Source organism: Tachyglossus aculeatus, chromosome 22 (assembly GCF_015852505.1).
Source record: "Tachyglossus aculeatus isolate mTacAcu1 chromosome 22, mTacAcu1.pri, whole genome shotgun sequence".
Taxonomy (NCBI): domain Eukaryota; kingdom Metazoa; phylum Chordata; class Mammalia; order Monotremata; family Tachyglossidae; genus Tachyglossus; species Tachyglossus aculeatus.
In genome coordinates, this window is record NC_052087.1 from 42,108,931 (window position 1) to 42,126,846 (window position 17,916).

The window sequence follows — 17,916 nt, forward strand, 5'->3', positions numbered from 1 at the left end:
ATTATTTCCCGGTTTGGGGGCGGGGAGCGGGGAGTGGAGCGTTTGAGACAGCTGAACCCGGCCTCGGAGGGGGCTTTGAGTAAGCCTCCAGACTTGCCCCTAGCACGTTGGGGCCCACCAGCCTTCTCAGATAGGGTCAGGGGGTTCCCTGGGAGGGCGGAAGGAGTGTGGTCTTTAAAAAGGTTTTGAAAATCGGTCATAAGGGAATGATTTTCTTTACCCTTTAAAGGGTAAAATCAGAATAACTTTAAATATATTTAGTCGTCCTTCGTATTTGAAGAAGACACCACTGAAGTCCTCCGGTGAGCGTGTGTGTGGTTGAAAAGGCCAACGGCAGGAACACAGTCCCAGCTCCATTGGGCACACAAAATGGTTGTTCCCGAAATAACACATACAGTCCTCCCCTCCCTAGAGAAATGTCAGGAAAGCCATGTAAAAAAAATATACCTAGACTAGAATAATGTAACATGACATAGTAAAAAGAAAGGGCTTCAGAGAACTCTCCTAATACTCAGGTCAGTTTTCTGCATTAAAGCCACCAGAGGAGGGAGAGAAGAAGTGGTTTTTGTAGGTCTTCTGGCTCAAAATCATAATAATAGTGTCATTTATTCTACTTATGATAATAATTGGAAAATATATTCGGTGCTTACTATGTCAGATTCAAGATAATCGGATCAGATGCATTCTCTGTACCACATGGGGCTCACCGTCCGAGGGAGTATTTTGTCCCCGTTTTACAAAATGAAGAGACTGAGGCACTGAGAGGTTAAGTGATTTGCCTGAGGACACGCAGCAGGCAACCGATGCAGCCTGTACTAGAACCTGGGCCTCCTGACGCCTAGTCCCTTGCTCTTTGCAGTAGGGCACATGATCTAAACGGAGATGATTCCCGGCTAAAGGATTGTGAACTCCTTCAGGGGATGGGGTCATGTCTACTAGACCTGTGGTGCTCCCCCAAACTCTCAATAATGGTGCTCAGCGCTCACAATACTATGGAGATTGTGGCCTGGATTTTGGTAATTCCCCCCCCACTTGTCAGCTGTGAGACTTTGGGCAAGTCACTTCACTTCTCTGGGCCTCAGTTACCTCATCTGTAAAATGGGGATTAAGACTGGGAGCCCCACGTGGGACAACCTGATCACCTTGTATCCTCCCCAGTGCTTAGAACAGTGCTTTGCACATAGTAAGCGCTTAATAAGTGTCATCATCATTAATATGTTTCCTTGCTGTAGAATTATAGGAATGCAGCGTATATGTGGAAAAGGCCCCCCTGCTTTGTGTGACAGTGGCATTGCAGTGAAAATCCATTATTTAAGCATTTGTTGAGGGAGAAATGAATGGCTGGATTAGCATTTCTGTACATATCTGTAATTTATTTGTATTGATGTCTCTCTCCCTCCTTCTAGACTGTAAGCTTATTGTGGGCAGGGAATATTTATTTGTATTGATGTCTCCCTCCCTCCTCCTGGACTGTAAGCTTATTGTGGGCAGGGAATGTGTCTGTTTATTGTTTTATTGTACTCTCCCAAGCACTTAGTGCAGTGCTCTGCACACAACAAGCGCTAAAATTTGAACCGGTCATCGGCTCAAATCCCGGCTCCGCCACTTGTCAGCTGCATGACTTTGGGTAAGTCACTTAACTTCTCTGTGCCTCAGTTACCTCATGTGTAAAATGGGGATTAAGACTGTGAGCCCCCCATGGGACAACCTGATCAACTTGTAAACTCCCAGCGCTTAAAACAGTGCTTTGCACATAGTAAGTGCTTAATAAATGCCATTATTATTATTATTATTAAATACAATTGAATGAATGAATGGGGCTGAGCCTGAGAATGGGCTCAATCCTGTTCAGTCCATCAATCAATCAATCAATCAATCCTATTTATCGAGCACTTACTGTATGCAAGGCACTGTGCTAAGCGCTTGGGAGAGTGTGGTATAACAATATAACAGACACATTCCCTGCCCACAAAGAGCTTACAGTCCAAAAAAAAGTCTAAATTGGTTCCCTTCCTGCTTTTGAAATGCCCAGCACAGTTATACTCCAAAAACCACAGCTCAAGACAACAGAGTGGGATGTGGCATAGCCTAGTGGAGAGCACATGGGCCTAGTAGTAAGAGGACCTGGATTCTAATCCCCCCTTCTGGATTCTCCCCCTTCTAGACTGTGAACCCACTGTTGGGTAGGGACCGTCTCTATATGTTGCCAACTTGTACTTTCCAAACGCTTAGTACAGTGCTCTGCACACAGTAAGCGCTCAATAAATACGATTGAATGAATGAATGAATGAATAATCCCGGCTCCTCTGCCAAAAAACAGGGTCTTCCTGCACTCAGTTGGGGAGGGGGAGTCTTCCATAGGACCAGAGTACACACTTGTTCTTCCCTTGGTGATGATGATGATGATGGCATTTATTAAGCGCTTACGATGTGCAAAGCACTGTTCTAAGTGCTGGGGAGGTTACAAGGTGATCAGGTTGTCCCATTTATTGATTTCTATTCATGTCTGTCTTCCCCTCTAATAATAATAATAATAATTCCCTTCCTCCTTTCGGGTCCTCTGACTCAGATCCGAAGGACTGTATAATGTAAGCTCATTGTGGGCAGGGATTGTGTCCTGGAGGAAGTGGAGCTGTCTCCTGGGAGACCTGGAGACCGTCTGCGGGTGGCTTCTTCTCACCCACTCATGATAATCATCACGATTGTGGTATTTGTTAAGCGCTTATTATCTTCTAAGCACTGTACTGAACACTGGGGTAGATTCAAGGTAATAAGATTCCATATGGGACTCACATTCTAAGAAGGAGAACAGAGGAAATGAATCCTCATTTTGCACGTGAGGGAACTGAGGCCCAGAGAAGTGAAGTGACTTGTCCAAGGTCACACAACAGGTTAAGTGGCAGAGCCGGGGTTAGAATCCAGATTCTCTTACTACCGGGCGGTGCGCTCTCTACTAGACTTCGCTCCTTCCTACTCTGTTGTCTTGAGCTGTGGTTTTTGGAGAATACCTGGGCTGGGCATTTCAAGAGCAGGAAGGGAACAAATCTGGGCCTCCCTGTCAATCAATCAATCAATCAATCGTATTTATTGAGCGCTTACTGTGTGCAGAGCACTGTACTAAGCGCTTGGGAAGTCCAAGTTGGCAACATATAGAGACAGTCCCTACCAACAGTGGGCTCACAGTCTAAAAGGGGGAGACAGAGAACAAAACCAAACATACTAACAAAATAAAATAAATAGAATAGATATGAACAAGTAAAATAAATAAATAGAGTAATAAATATGTACAAACATATATACATATATACAGGTGCTGTGGGGAAGAGAAGGAGGTAAGATGGGGGGATGGAGGGGGGATGAGGGGGAGAGGAAGGAAGGGGCTCAGTCTGGGAAGGCCTCCTGGCCCTCACGGGGGAGGATCTGAAGATAGGTCAGTCCTGCCAAGGTGGGGTTGTGAGGGGGCGGGTGGGTGAAAGGATGAGGAAGAGCGGACAGTCATCTTGGATGGGATCTTAATTGGGAACCAGGAGGGCGGGTAGGTGAAAGGATGAGGAAGAGCGGACGGTCATCTTGGACGGGATCTTAATTGGGAACCATGACGAGGTGCTCTATTTGAGATGGGAGAAAAGTTTTTTGTTTGCCCTTAGGTGTATTTGTTAAGCACTTTTTTCTTTCTTTTTTATGGTATTTGTTAAGCGTTTACAATGTGCCGGGCACTCCACTAAGTTCTGGAGTAGATACAGGATAATCAGAGTGAACAAAGTCCTTGCCCCACATGGGGCTCACAGTCTTAATCCTCATTTTACAGATAAGGTAACTGAGGCCCAGGGAAGTGAAGTGATTCACCCAAGATCACCCAGCAGACAAGTGGCAGAGTGGGGATTAGAACCCAGAGCCTTCTGATTACCAGGCTCCTGCTCTGCCCACTAAGCCAAGCTGCTGCTCAATAGAATAAAGGAAATTCACTCTGTCTGCTTGGGGGATGATGTCTTGACCCTGGGCCAGGGAATTCAGTTCATCCAGTTGGTTGGTTTGTTCATTCGGTAGTTCATTCAGTTGTATTTATTGAGCGCTTACTGTGTGCAGAGCACTGTACTAAACACTTGGGAGAGTACAGTGCAACAGTAAACAGCCACGTTCGCTGTCCACATGGAGCTTGCAGTCTAGAGTCTGGAGAGACAGACAATAATATAAAAAAATAAGTGACAGATCTGTACATAAGTGCTGGGGGGCTGGGAGCAGGGAAGAACAGAGGGAGCAAGTTGGGGCAACGCAGAAGGGAGTGGGAGAAGAGGAAAAGGGAGGCTTAGGGAAGGCCTCCTGCAGGAGATGCGCCTTCACTGAGGTTTGGAAGAGCGGGAGATTACTCTCCCGTCTGTCGGAGGGTGTTCCAGGCCAGAGTCAGGACGTGGGCGAAGGGTCAGCGGCAAGATTGAGGCACAGTGAGAAGACCAGCATTAGAGGAGCAAAGTGTGTGGGCTGGATTGGAGAAGGAGAGTTCATTCAATCAATCGTATTTATTGAGCGTTTACTGTGTGCAGAGCACTGTTCTAAGTGCTTGGGAAAGTATTCTATTTATTTTATTTTGTTAATATGTTTTGTTTTGTTCTCTGTCTCCCCCTTCTAGACTGTGAGCCCACTGTTGGGTAGGGACCGTCTCTATGTGTTGCCAACTTGTACTTCCCAAGCGCTTAGTACAGTGCTCTGCACACAGTAAGCGCTCAATAAATATGATTGATTGATTGATTGATACTATACAGCAATAACAGAGACAATCCCTGCCCACAAGGAGCTCACAGTCTAGAGGGAGGGAGATAGACAGCAGTACAAATAAATAGACATCAATATAAATCAGAACAATTACAGACATAGACATCAGTGCTGTGGGGCTGGGAAGGGGGGAAGAGCAAAGGGAGCGAGTCAGGATGACGCAGAAGGGCGTAGGAGATGAGGAAAATGGGGCTTAGTCTGGCTTCAGGGGTGAGCCAGAGGGCCGGGACCCCAGCCCCTTCACCAGCTGAAGGTGGGGCAGGGTTCTGGACAGGTCTGGGAGCCCAGGGCCCAGCAAGGGAGACCAAGGGCATCGGGAAAGAGCTCAAGGGGCACCGAAGGGGCAGCGTGGGAGCGAAATGGGCCATTTTGGTTCGTGTCGACCTCCTAGAGCAGGCAGTGGTGGAGAGTGAGCCTTTAATCGGAGCCGCATTGCTGTGGCTTTGCAAATGCAGCCCAGAGACCCGACACGGTGATCGGCGGTTCACCGAACCCACCGCCAACTGCGGGAGGTTAGAAAGCCGAGCCCTCCACCCCCGGTAACGGAGACGGTTCTGCTCGCTGGTTCGCTGGTTTTCCCGCCCTCTCCCCATCCTCCTTTTTGCCCAAGCCGACTGACCCGCCATGATCCTCGAACTCTAAAGCCAGCTCTGAGCCCTGAGAGGACAATGGCGAGCCAGAGTCCCCGAGACAGGACAGATCTCCAGTGCCTCAGGTGGAAGGTGTTTTGCTGATTTTTAGACTGTGAGCCCACTGTTGGGTAGGGACTGTCCCTATATGTTGCCAACTTGTACTTCCCAAGCGCTTAGTACAGTGCTCTGCACACAGTAAGCGCTCAGTAAATACGATTGATTGATTGATTCTGGTTTCTGGTCAGGAGCCTGAGGAGGGTGGGCTGGGGGAAAGGTGAGTGGGGAGAGAGTGTCAGCGTTCCAGTTTCGCCGTTGTGTCTGCCTCCAGATCCGTCCGGCCTCTTGGCCGGAGCCGGAGTACCATGTGCCAGCCTAGCGCTTCGGTTCCCTCAGGAATTGTTTTTCCAGCCGCCGTAGAAGCTCAGCCGGGCTTGGTCGAGGTTCAGGATTTCATTGATCGTTTCCGGAAAGCCCTCGAGACGGGTGATTTAACGCGCCCCCGGTTCCGTCCGCTCAGGCCACGGTTTGACAGTTCCAACCCTCGTTGGTCCGGCCCGGGCCGGAAGAGGCGAGGTGAAATTAGAGGGTTCGCTTACAGACCACTGGCTGCCCTCAACCACACAGGCAGCCCCCCGGGAGCCTCCGGCGAAGCCCTTCTCTGCCTCGCTTCCCGGAGGAAGGAAGGATACCCGTTAGCCATAACCATTGCCTAATTGAATGGTAATAGGAAAACAGGCCGGTGACTAATAGCTTCGGCCTTCCCCGCCAGCCGGCGGCGGAGTCAGCGTAAACCCAAAGTTGTTTCTGGCCAGATCTCGACATCCTGGCATTTCCCTCCTCTTGTTGTCTACGGGGATGGACGCAGAAGGGAATGCGGTGGCTGTTCAGGAGGTTTTTGCTGGTCTTTTTTTTTTTTGATGGTGTTTGTTAAGCGCTTACTATGTACCAGGCACTGTTCTAAGTGCTGGGGGAGATTCAAAATTAACCAGCTGGGCACAGTCCATGTCCGTTAGGGGGCTCAGTCTTAATCCCCATTTTTCAGATGAGGGAGCCAAGGCTCTGAGAAATGTCCCCACTTCAAAACCTTATTGAAGGCATGTCTCCTCCAAGAAGCCTTCCATGACTAAGCCCTCCTCTCCTTTTCCCCCGCTCCCTTCTGTGCCACTCTTATTTGCTCCTTCATTCATCCTCCCCATCCAGTGCTTGGCACATCATCATCACCAATCGTATTTATTGAGCGCTTACTATGTGCAGAGCACTGTACTAAGCGCTTGGGAAGTACAAATTAAGCACATAGTAAGCACTTAACAAGTACCATCGTAATTATCATTTTTATAGAAGTATATACCTGTATTTATTTATTGATCTATTTATGTATTTTTTCCTATTGATGTCTGCCTCCCCCTCTAGACTCTGAGTTCGTTGTGGGCAGGAATGTGTCTGATGGTTGTTATACTGTAATGATAATAATGATGATGATGGCATTTATTAAGCTCTTACTGTGTGCCAAGCACTGTTGTAAGCGCTGAGGAGGTTACAGGGTGATCAGGTTGTCCCATGGGGGGCTCACAGTCTTCATCCTCATTTTACAGATGAGGTAACTGAGGCCCAGAGAAGTAAAGTGACTCACCCAAAGTCACACAGCTGACAATTGGCAGAGCCAGGATTTGAACCCATGACCTCTGACTCCAAAGCCCGTGTTCTTTCCACTGAGCCACGCTGCTTCTCCCAATAATAATGATGGCATTTGTTAAGCACTTACTATGTGCAAAGCACTGTTCTAAGCGCTGGGGGGATACAGTGTGATCAAGTTGTCCCACGTGGGGCTCACAGTCTTAATCCCCATTTTACAGATGAGGTAACTGAGGCTCAGAGAATTTAAGTGACTTGCCCAAGGTCACACAGCAAACATGTGGTGGAGCCGGGATTCGAACCCATGACCTCTGACTCCAAAGCCCGGGCTCTTTCCACTGAGCCATGCTGCTCCCAAGCACTTAGTATAGTGCTTTGCACACAGTAAGTGTGCAATAAATTCATTCATTCATTCATTCATTAGGGTAGCAGTGTATCACCTTGTATCCTCCCAGCGCTTAGAACAGTGCTTTGCACATAGTAAGCGATTAATAAATGCCATTATTCATTCATTCAATCATATTTATTGAGTGCTTAATTGTGCAGAGCACTGTACTAAGTGCTTGGGAAGTACAATTCAGCAACAAATAGAGGCAATCCCTGCCCGCAACGGGCTCACAGTCTAGAAAGGGGGCTCATGGTACGATTGAATGAATGAGTGAATGAAAGTGCAGTGATTCACCCAAGGTCACACAGCAGACAAGTCGGGGAGGTGGGATTAGAACCCAGGTCCTTCTGACTCCCGGGCCTGTGTTCTATCCACTAGGCCACGCTGCCTCTCTTTCGCATGGGGTGGCTTGCGATTGAGTGAAGAATGAGCATTGCAGCTGTAACAGGAATATCGTTCCTCCCCACTCAGGGGGTTTCCCACGCTTAGGGCTCTGGGGGTCTGGATTGGGGCTCAGTGGATCTGGGAACTGGGACACTGTCCCACAGGGAGTCCCCGAGGGGGAAATCCCCAGAGGTCGGGGCTGGGCTCACTGTTGTCCCCCTCTAGAATCAGTCGGTCCATCATGGCTATTGAGCGCTTACTCTGTGCAGAGCACTGTACTAAGCTCTTGGGAGACTACAACGTAACAGTACAACAGACGCATTCCTTGCCCACAATGAGCTTATGGTCTTGAGGGGGAGACAGACATTAGAAGAAATGCATAAATGAGTCTCACTGTTGTCCCCCTCTAGAATCAGTCAGTCCATCATGGCTATTGAGCGTTTACTCTGTGCAGAGCACTGTACTAAGCTCTTGGGAGACTACAACGTAACAGTACAACAGATGCATTCCTTGCCCACAATGAGCTTATGGTCTTGAGGGGGAGACAGACATTAGAAGAAATACATAAATGAGTCTCACTGTTGTCCCCCTCTAGAATCAGTCAGCCCATCATAGCTGTTGAGCGCTTACTAAGCTCTTGGGAGACTACAACATAACAATACAACTGACACATTCATTGCCCACAATGAGCTTACGGTCTTGAGGGGGAGACAGATATTGAAAGAAATACATAAATGAGTCTCACTGTTGTTCCCCTCTAGAATCAGTCAGCCCATCATAGCTGTTGAGCGCTTACTAAGCTCTTGGGAGACTACAACATTACAATATAACAGACGCATTCCTTGCCCACAGTGAGCTTATGGTCTTGCGGGGGGAGACAGACATTAAAAGAAATGCATAAATGAGTCTCACTGTTGTCCCCCTCTAGAATCAGTCAGCCCATCATAGCTGTTGAGCGCTTACTAAGCTCTTGGGAGACTACAACATAACAATACAACTGGCGCATTCCTTGCCCACAATGAGCTTACGGTCTTGAGGTGGAGGCAGACATTAAAAGAAATAAATAAATGAGTCTCACTGTTGTCCCCCTCTAGAATCAGTCAGCCCATCATAGCTGTTGAGCGCTTACTAAGCTCTTGGGAGACTACAACATAACAATACAACTGGCGCATTTCTTGCCCACAATGAGCTTATGGTCTTGAGGGGGAGACAGACATTGAAAGAAATAAATAAATGAGTCTCACTGTTGTCCCCCTCTATAATCAGTCAGCCCATCATAGTTGTTGAGCGCTTACTAAGCTCTTGGGAGACTACAACATAACAGTACAACAGACGCATTCCTTGCCCACAACGAGCTTACGGTCTTGAGGGAGATACAGACATTAAAAGAAATACATAAATGAGTCTCACTGTTGTCCCCCTCTAGAATCAGTCAGCCCATCGTAGCTGTTGAGCGCTTACTAAGCTCTTGGGAGACTACAACATAACAATACAACTGACGCATTCCTTGCCCACAATGAGCTTACGGTCTTGAGGGGGAGACAGACATTAAAAGAAATAAATAAATGAGTCTCACTGTTGTCCCCCTCTAGAATCAGTCAGCCCATCATAGCTGTTGAGCGCTTACTAAACTCTTGGGAGACTACAACATAACAATACAACTGGTACATTTCTTGCCCACAATGAGCTTATGGTCTTGAGGGGGAGACAGACATTAAAAGAAATAAATGACAGATCTGTACATAAGCTCTGAGGGGCCGAGAGCGGGGATGAAGAAATGGAGTGAGGTAGGGTGACGCAAAAAGGAGTGGGAGAAGAGGAAAGGAGGGTTTAGTCAGAGCAGCCCTCTTGGAGGAGATGCACCTTCAGTAATAATAATGGCATTTGTTAAGCACTTAGTATGTGCAAAGCACTGTTCTAAGCGCTGGGGAGGTAACAAGGTGATCAGGTTGTCCCACAGGGGGCTCACAGTCTTAATTCCCATTTTACAGATGAGGGAACTGAGGCCCAGAGAAGTTAAGTGACTTGCCCAAAGTCACCCAGCTGACAATTGGTGGAGCCGGGATTTGAACCCATGACCTCTGACTCCAAAGCCCATGCTCTTTCCACTGAGCCACGCTGCTTCTCATAAGGCTTTGAAGGAGGGGAGAGTCATTGTCTGTCGGAGAGAGAGAGTCTTGGAGGTTGTGGTCACCGCAGGTGACCCAAACTGGACGCGGTGCTCCCCAAACTAACTCGGGTCCTTTGGCGAGCAATGCGGGATGGAGGCTCCGGGCCTTACAGAGGGGTCTGCACCTAGGGGGGAGCCGTACTACCATCCCTCGCTCATCATAGGTTGGTGATCTTTTTCCTTTTTCCTCTCCTCCTCCCCGCCCCCCCCCGCCCTACCTCCACCCCCTCCCCACAGCACCTGTACATATATATTTGTAAAGATTTATTACTCTATTTATTTTACTTGTACATATTTACTATTCTATTTATTTTGTGACTGGTGTGCATTTAGCTTTAATTCTGTTTGTTCTGATGACACCTGTCCACATGTCTGTCTCCCCCTTCTAGACTGTGAGCCCGTTGTTGGGTAGGGACCGTCTCTATATGTTGCCAACTTGCACTTCCCAAGCGCTTAGTACGGCGCTCTGCACCCAGTAAGCGCTCAATAAATACGATTGAATGAATGAATGAATCTTTGACTCCAGAGATTCCCATCAGGAACACAAAGGGCCAAAATGGTGGCTTTCCCCCTCCCTCTTAAAACCCCGACTCCCTTTTTCCCCCCCTCTCCCGCCCCCCGGTTCTCAGAATGACTAGACCCCTGTGGTCCTGCAGGGTTTGTACTTTTGTACAATTTGTACTTCCCAAGCGCTTAGTACAGTGCTCTGCACATAGTAAGCGCTCAATAAATACGATTGATTGATTGATTGATTGATTGATTGGACCCCCACCCCCAGCATTGTAAGGTGGCATTCCCGGCCAGCCTCCCGATGGCTTCGGCTCCGTTATTTAGGTATTTATTTATATTTACGTTAGCGTCTGTCTCCCCCTGACTGTAAACTTGTTGTGGGCAGGGATTGTGTCTGTTCTGTTGTACTTTCCCAAGCACGTAGTCCAGTGCTCTGCACACAGTAAGCGCTCACAAAAATACGACCGACTGACCGGCCGCGCCTGGGGGGGACGCGGTCCCTCGGAAAATGATGTCAAGCGACTGACCTGAGAGCCAGCTCGACATTCCTCCGAAGATGTTCTCAACCGAGGCAGAGCTCGCTCTTCCCGGAATCCGGGAAAGGGCTCCAGATGGGGGCTGTTTGGCCTGCTCTCCTGGCTTCCAGTAAGAGCCTTTGGGCGGCTTCCACGTTCTCACACGTTGCGGGGAGAGCCTTGGGGGTGGGAGGCGAGGGCCGGAGAGCCGCGGGCCGGCAGCCGGACTGCTCTCTCGGCCTTGGAACTAGTTCAGCTGCCCAGAGGAAGCCTCTTACAGTGCTCTTACAGTACAGAACAGTGCTTGGCACGTAGTAAGCGCTTAACGAATGCCATCATCATCTTACCTGGGCTCTATTTGGCCTCCGATCTGTCAGCTGCCTCCCTGGGAAGAAGGGGTCTCAGGACTAGAGCCGGCTCCTATTCTTGGATAGGGATCGTCTCTATCTCTTGTCAAATTGTACTTTCCAAGCGCTTAGTGCAGTGATCTGCATGCTTAGTACGGTGGTGTACACACACAGTAAGCGCTCCATAAATAATAATGACATTTATTGAGCGCTTACTATGTGCAAAGCACTGTTCTAAGCGCTGGGGAGGTTACAAGGTGATCAGGTTGTCCCAAGGGGGGCTCACAGTCTTAATCCCCGTTTTACAGATGAGGGAACTGAGGCCCGGAGAAGTGAAGTGACATGCCCAAAGTCACACGGCTGACAATTGGTGGAGCCGGAATTTGAACCCCTGACCATTCACTCATTCATTCATTCAGTCGTATTTATTGAGCGCTTACTGTGTGCAGAGCACTGTACTAAGCGCTTGGGAAGTACAAGTTGGCAACACATAGAGACAGTCCCTACCCAACAGTGGGCTCACAGGTTAGAAGGGGGGAACAAAACATATTAACAAAATAAAATAGAATAAATATGTACAAATAAAATAGAGTAATAAATACATACATATATACACAGACTCCAAAGCCTGTGCTCTTTCCACTGAGCCACTGAAATACGACTGAATGAATGAATGAATGAACTGCAGAGAGACTGGACCAAGACTGAGCCTTTGGGGAGCATCTGCAGAGCCTGAACATGGCGGGGAGGGTCTCATGGTCGTACTCATCTCCTTTTCCTTCTTTTATATTATTATTCTTCTAATTATTTGCATTTAACGAGCACTTACTGTGTGCAAAGCACTGTACTAAGCATTTGGGAGAGTACAATATAACACCAAACACATTCCCTGCCCACACCTAGCTTACTAGACTAACAACTAGACTGTGAGCCCCCTTTTAGACTGTGAGTCCGCTTTTGGGTAGGGACCGTATCTATATGTTGCCAACTTGTACTTCCCAAGCGCTTAGTACAGTGCTCTGCACACAGTAAGCACTCAATAAATACGATTGAGTGAATGAATGAAAGAACAGTCTAGAGAGAGGTCACATTATAATAATAATCATAATCATGATGGCATTTGTTAAGTGCTTACTATGTGCCAGGCACAGTACTAAGCGCTGGGGTAGATACAAACAGATCGGGTTGGACACCATCCCTGTCCCACGTGGGGCTCACCGTCTCGATCCCCGTTTTACAGATGAGGTAACCGAGGCCCAGAGAAGTTAAGTGACTTGGCCAAGGTCATTCATTCATTCACTCAGTTGAATTTACTAATTCCTTACCGTGTGCAGAGCACTGTACTAAGCGCTTGGGAAAGTATAATACAACAGTCAACAATGACAGTCCCTGCCCACAGGTAGCTCACAGTCCACAGGAGGTCACAAAGCAGATAAGTGGTGGAGCCGGGATTAGAACCCACGACCTTCCAACTTCCAGGCCCGTGCTCTATCCACTAGTCCATGCTGCTTCTATCAATCCATCAATCAGTGGTATTTATTGAATATTTACTGTGTGCAGGGCACTTTACTAAGCGCCTGGATGAGTACAATACAATAGAGTTGGTAGACGTGATCCCTGCCCTCAGAGAGCTTACAATTTAGAGCTTCCATTATTATTGTTTTTATTATTTTATTTGTGAAGAGCTTACCGTGTGTCAAACACTGTTTTAAGCACCGGGGTAGATAGAAATTAGGTCGAACCCGGTCCCTGTCCCACATGGGCCTAACAAGCTCCCATCTGTAATTGATTCCAGAATCTGTCTCCCTGCCTAGGATCATATAATAATAATAATAATAATAATAATAATAATAATAATAATAATAATAATAGTATTTGTTAAGTGCTTTCTATGTGCAAAGCACTGTTCCAAGTGCTGGGGAGGTTACAAGGTGATCAGGTTGTCCCTCTTGGGGCTCACAGTCTTAATCCCCATTTTACAGATGAGGGAACTGAGGCACAGAGAAGTTAACTGATTTGCCCAGAGTCACACAGCGGACAGTTGGCGGAGCCGGGATTTGAACCCATGACCTCTGATCTCCCAGAGCTACTGTACTTCCCCAAGCGCTTAACACAGTGCTCTGCACGCAGCAGGCACTCAATAAATATGATTGAATGAATGAATGAATGAATGAATAAAGACAATCAAGACTAGAAGTTCCCTCTAGACTGTGGGAATCTCGTGGTGTACAGGGAATGCGTCTTTCATATTGTTATATTGTGCTCTCCCAAGCGCTTAGTACAGTGCTCTTCACACAGTAAGTGCTAAATAAATATGACTGACTGATTGATTGCCCCCCCCGCCCCCCCCCACTGCCCATCAGCATTACTGGCTAGCCGGTGGTTTGTTTGTTCATTCAATTGTATTTATTGAGCGCTTATTGTGTGCAGAGCACTGTACTAAGCGCTTGGGAAGTACAAAGTCTATTAGCCTTCCCAGACTGAGCCCCCTTTTTCCTCTCCTCCTCCCTATCCCCCCGCCTTACCTCCATCCCGTCCCCACAGCACCTGTATATATGTTTGTAAAGATTTATTACTCTATTCTACTTGTACATATTTACTATTCTATTGATTTTGTTAATGATGTGCATTTTACTTTAATTCTATTTGTTCTGCTCCTGTCCACATGTTTTGTTTTACGGTCTGTCTCCCCCTTCTAGACTGTGAGCCCCATTGTTGGGTAGGGACCATCTCTCTATGTTGCCGACTTGTACTTCCCAAGTGCTTAGTCCAGTGCTCTGCACACAGTAAGCGCTCAATAAATACGATTGAAAGAAAGAAAGAAAGAAAGAAAGAATGAATGAATGAATGAATGAATGAATGAATGAATGAATATTAGCCACAACTTCCATGTTCAGGGCCTGAGCTTCAGGGCTCCTTTCCTCTTCATCCTTTATTGGACTCCCCGCAACAACCCAATCTGTGAAATGGGTTTCTGCTGACGTTTGTGGCAGAGGAATGGCTTCCAACAGGAAGAATGGCCCTGGGGGCTGGGGACCTCCCCCCCACCCCCAGGGCACCACGGTCAGAAGGTTTGGGGCCGGGGCCAGTGGCCACCCGGTTGGTGGGTTTCTTCTAGAGAAGCAGAGTGGCTCAGTGGAAAGAGCCCGGGCTTTGGAGTCAGAGGTCATGGGTTCAAATCCCGGCTCTGCCAATTGTCAGCTGGGTGACTTTGGGCAAGTCACTTCACTTCTCTGGGCCTCAGTTCCCTCATCTGGAAAATCGGGATTAAGATTGTGAGCCCCCCATGGGACAACCTGATCACCTTGTATCCCCCCAGCACTTAGAACAGTGCTTTGCACATAGTAAGCGCTTAACAAGTACCATCATCATTATTATTATTATTATGATTTCTTCTGCTTAGAGAAGCAGCATGGCTCAAGAGAAGCAGTGTGGCTCAGTGGAAAGAGCCCGGGCTTTGGAATCAGAGGTCATGGGTTCAAATCCCGGCTCTGCCAATTGTCAGCTGTGTGACTTTGGGCAAGTCACTTTACTTCTCTGGGCCTCAGTTCCCTCATCTGTAAAATGGGGATTAAGTTTGTGAGCCCCCTTTGGGACAACCTGATCACCTTGTATCCCCCCAGCACTTAGAACAGTGCTTTGCACATAGTAAGCGCTTAACAAGTACCATCGTTATTATTATTCTAGACTGTGAGCCCGCTGTTGGGTAGGGACCATCTCTATATGTTGCCAACTTGTACTTCCCAAGAACTTAGTACAGTGCTCTGCAAACAGTAAGCGCTCAATAAATACAATTGAGTGAATGAATGAATGAATGAATGAATGAATGAATTATTATTATTTCTTCTGCTTCTTAGAGAAGCAGTGTGGCCCAGGAGAAGCAGTGTGGCTCAGTGGCAGGAGCACGGCCTTAGGAGTCAGAGGTCATGGGTTCAAATCCCAGCTCTGCCAATTGTCAGCTGTGTGACTTTGGGCAAGTCACTTCACTTCTCTGGGCCTCAGTTCCCTCACCTGTAAAATGGGGATTAAGATCATGAGCCCCATATGGGACAACCTGATCACCTTGTATCCTCCCCAGCGCTTAGAACAGTGCTTTGCACATAGTAAGCGCTTAACAAGTACCATCGTTATTATTATTCTAGACTGTGAGCCCGCTGTTGGGTAGGGACCATCTCTATATGTTGCCAACTTGTACTTCCCAAGCGCTTAGTACACTGCTCTGCACACAGTAAGCGCTCAATAAATACGATTGAATGAATGAATGAATTATTATTATTTTTTCTGCTGCTTAGAGAAGCAGCGTGGCTCAAGAGAAGCAGTGTGGCTCAGTGGAAAGAACACGGGCTTAGGAGTCAGAGGTCATGAGTTCAAATCCCAGCTCTGCCAATTGTCAGCTGTGTGACTTTGGGCAAATCACTTAACCTCTCTGGGCCTCAGCTCCCTCATCTGTAAAACGGGGATTAAGATCGTGAGCCCCATATGGGACAACCTGATCACCTCGTGTCCTCCCCAGCGCTTAGAACAGTGCTGTGCACATAGTAAGCACTTAACAAAGACCAAAATTAGTATTTCTTTGACCGGGAGAGTGGAACGAGCGCTGACCATCACCCCCGCCCCATCGCCAAGAAAGTGCAAAGCGGAAATTCCCGGAGATGCCCTTTCTCCTTATCTTAACTGCAAAGCTGGGAAAGGTTGAGACCTCGGGCTTCCCAGAGTCCAGCTGGTGGGGAATCAAGTGGCTCTGGGCCAGGCCTCTTGGGAGTTGGAATTTGGAGCGCTGAGAGGCGGTCCTTCCGTCCGTCCGTCCGTCCGTCCGGGGGAAGCCGAGGCCTTGTGGGCCGGGTTGGCGGCTCCAGAGCCTCCGTCCTCTTTTCTCCCGAGGAAGCGGGCAGGACGGATATGGAGGGGAAAGTCTTCTGGGCGGTTTTGCCATTTCCACTTGGTACCCCCTCTCCTCGCTGCGTCCTACTGAGAGCCCACCTCCTCCAAGAGGCCTTCCCTGACTGAGCCCCTTCCTTCCTCTCCCCCTCGTCCCCCTCTCCATCCCCCCATCTTACCTCCTTCTCTTCCCCACAGCACCTGTATATATGTATATATGTTTGTACATATTTATTACTCTATTCATTTTACCTGTACATATCTATTCTATTTATTTTATTTTGTTAGCACGTTTGGTTTTGTTCTCTGTCTCCCCCTTTTAGACTGGGAGCCCACTGTTGGGTAGGGACTGTCTCTATACATTGCCAACTTGTACTTCCCAAGCGCTTAGTCCAGTGTTCTGCACACAGTAAGCGCTCAATAAATACGATTGATTGATTGATTGATTGATTGACAGATGCTGCCTCTTCCCCTCTGTCCCGGCCCCTGGTCTGATGATGCTCTCCTCCGATCAGAGCCCGGCTGCCGCCACCGAGATCCACCCCCAGCCCGGCCTGCCCGCCTCTGCCAACCCCAACTTGGCTCCCCTTGGCTCTCTACGTGAAGCCAGTTCCTCCCCCTTGGCTCAGAAGCCCTCCTTGCCTCGTTCGGCCAGTCTCTCCTCCTCCTGCTCCCTCTCCAATCCGCCAGGACAGAGCTAACCCAGCGAGAGCGCCAAAAGAGCCAAAGAAGTAAATTCCTGTAAAATGACCAAGAAGGTGGTGATGGCAGTAGAGCCAACACCTTCCTGTGTGTTTAGGAGGAAGAGCCCAGAGGCGGAAAACAAGAGCAGGGCCTGGAAGGGTATAACCAGTACCGGCCCTGTGGAGAATCTTCTTAGATTGGCAGCCCCAGGAGGGAAAGGGACTCTGGTCTACTTGTAGACCTTCTGTCTACACCAGTGCATGGTACAATGCTTAATACAGTGCTCGGGAGAAGCAGTGTGGCTTAGTGGAAAGAGCCCGGGCTTGGGAGCCACAGGTCATAGGTTCTAATCCCAGCTCGGCCCCTTGTCAGCTTTGTGACAAGTCACTTCACTTCTCTGAGCCTCAGTTACCTCATCTGGAAAATGGGCATTAAGACTGTGAGCACCCCCGTGGGACAACCTGATCACCTTTTATCTATCCCAGCACATAGACCGGTGCTCGGGCACCCAGACTGAGCCCCTTCCTTCCTCTCCCCCTCGTCCCCCTCTCCATCCCCCCCATCTTACCTCCTTCCCTTCCCCACAGCACCTGTATATATGTATATATGTTTGTACATATTTATTACTCTATTTATTTATTTATTTATTTATTTATTTTACTTGTACATATCTATTCTATTTATTTTATTTTGTTAGTATGTTTGGTTTTGTTCTCTGTCTCCCCCTTTTAGACTGTGAGCCCACTGTTGGGTAGGGACTGTCTCTATATGTTGCCAATTTGTACTTCCCAAGCGCTTAGTACAGTGCTCTGCACATAGTAAGCGCTCAATAAATACGATTGATGATGATGATAGTAAGCGCTTAATAAATACCATCATCATCATTACAATGCTTGGCACATAATAATAATAATGATGGTATTCGTTAAGCGCTTACTATGTGAAAAGCACTGTTCTAAGTGCTGGAGGGATACAAGGTGATCAGGTTGGCCCACGTAGGGCTCAT

The 17,916-nt window shown here is 48.0% G+C and overlaps 1 protein-coding gene across 7 annotated transcripts in view; it reads left to right on the plus strand.

Moving 5' to 3' along the window:
- The window catches only part of DENND2B (DENN domain containing 2B), a 318,048-nt gene that overhangs the window by 218,853 nt on the left and 81,279 nt on the right, over positions 1–17,916 (plus strand). The gene's annotated exons all lie outside the window — the stretch shown is intronic.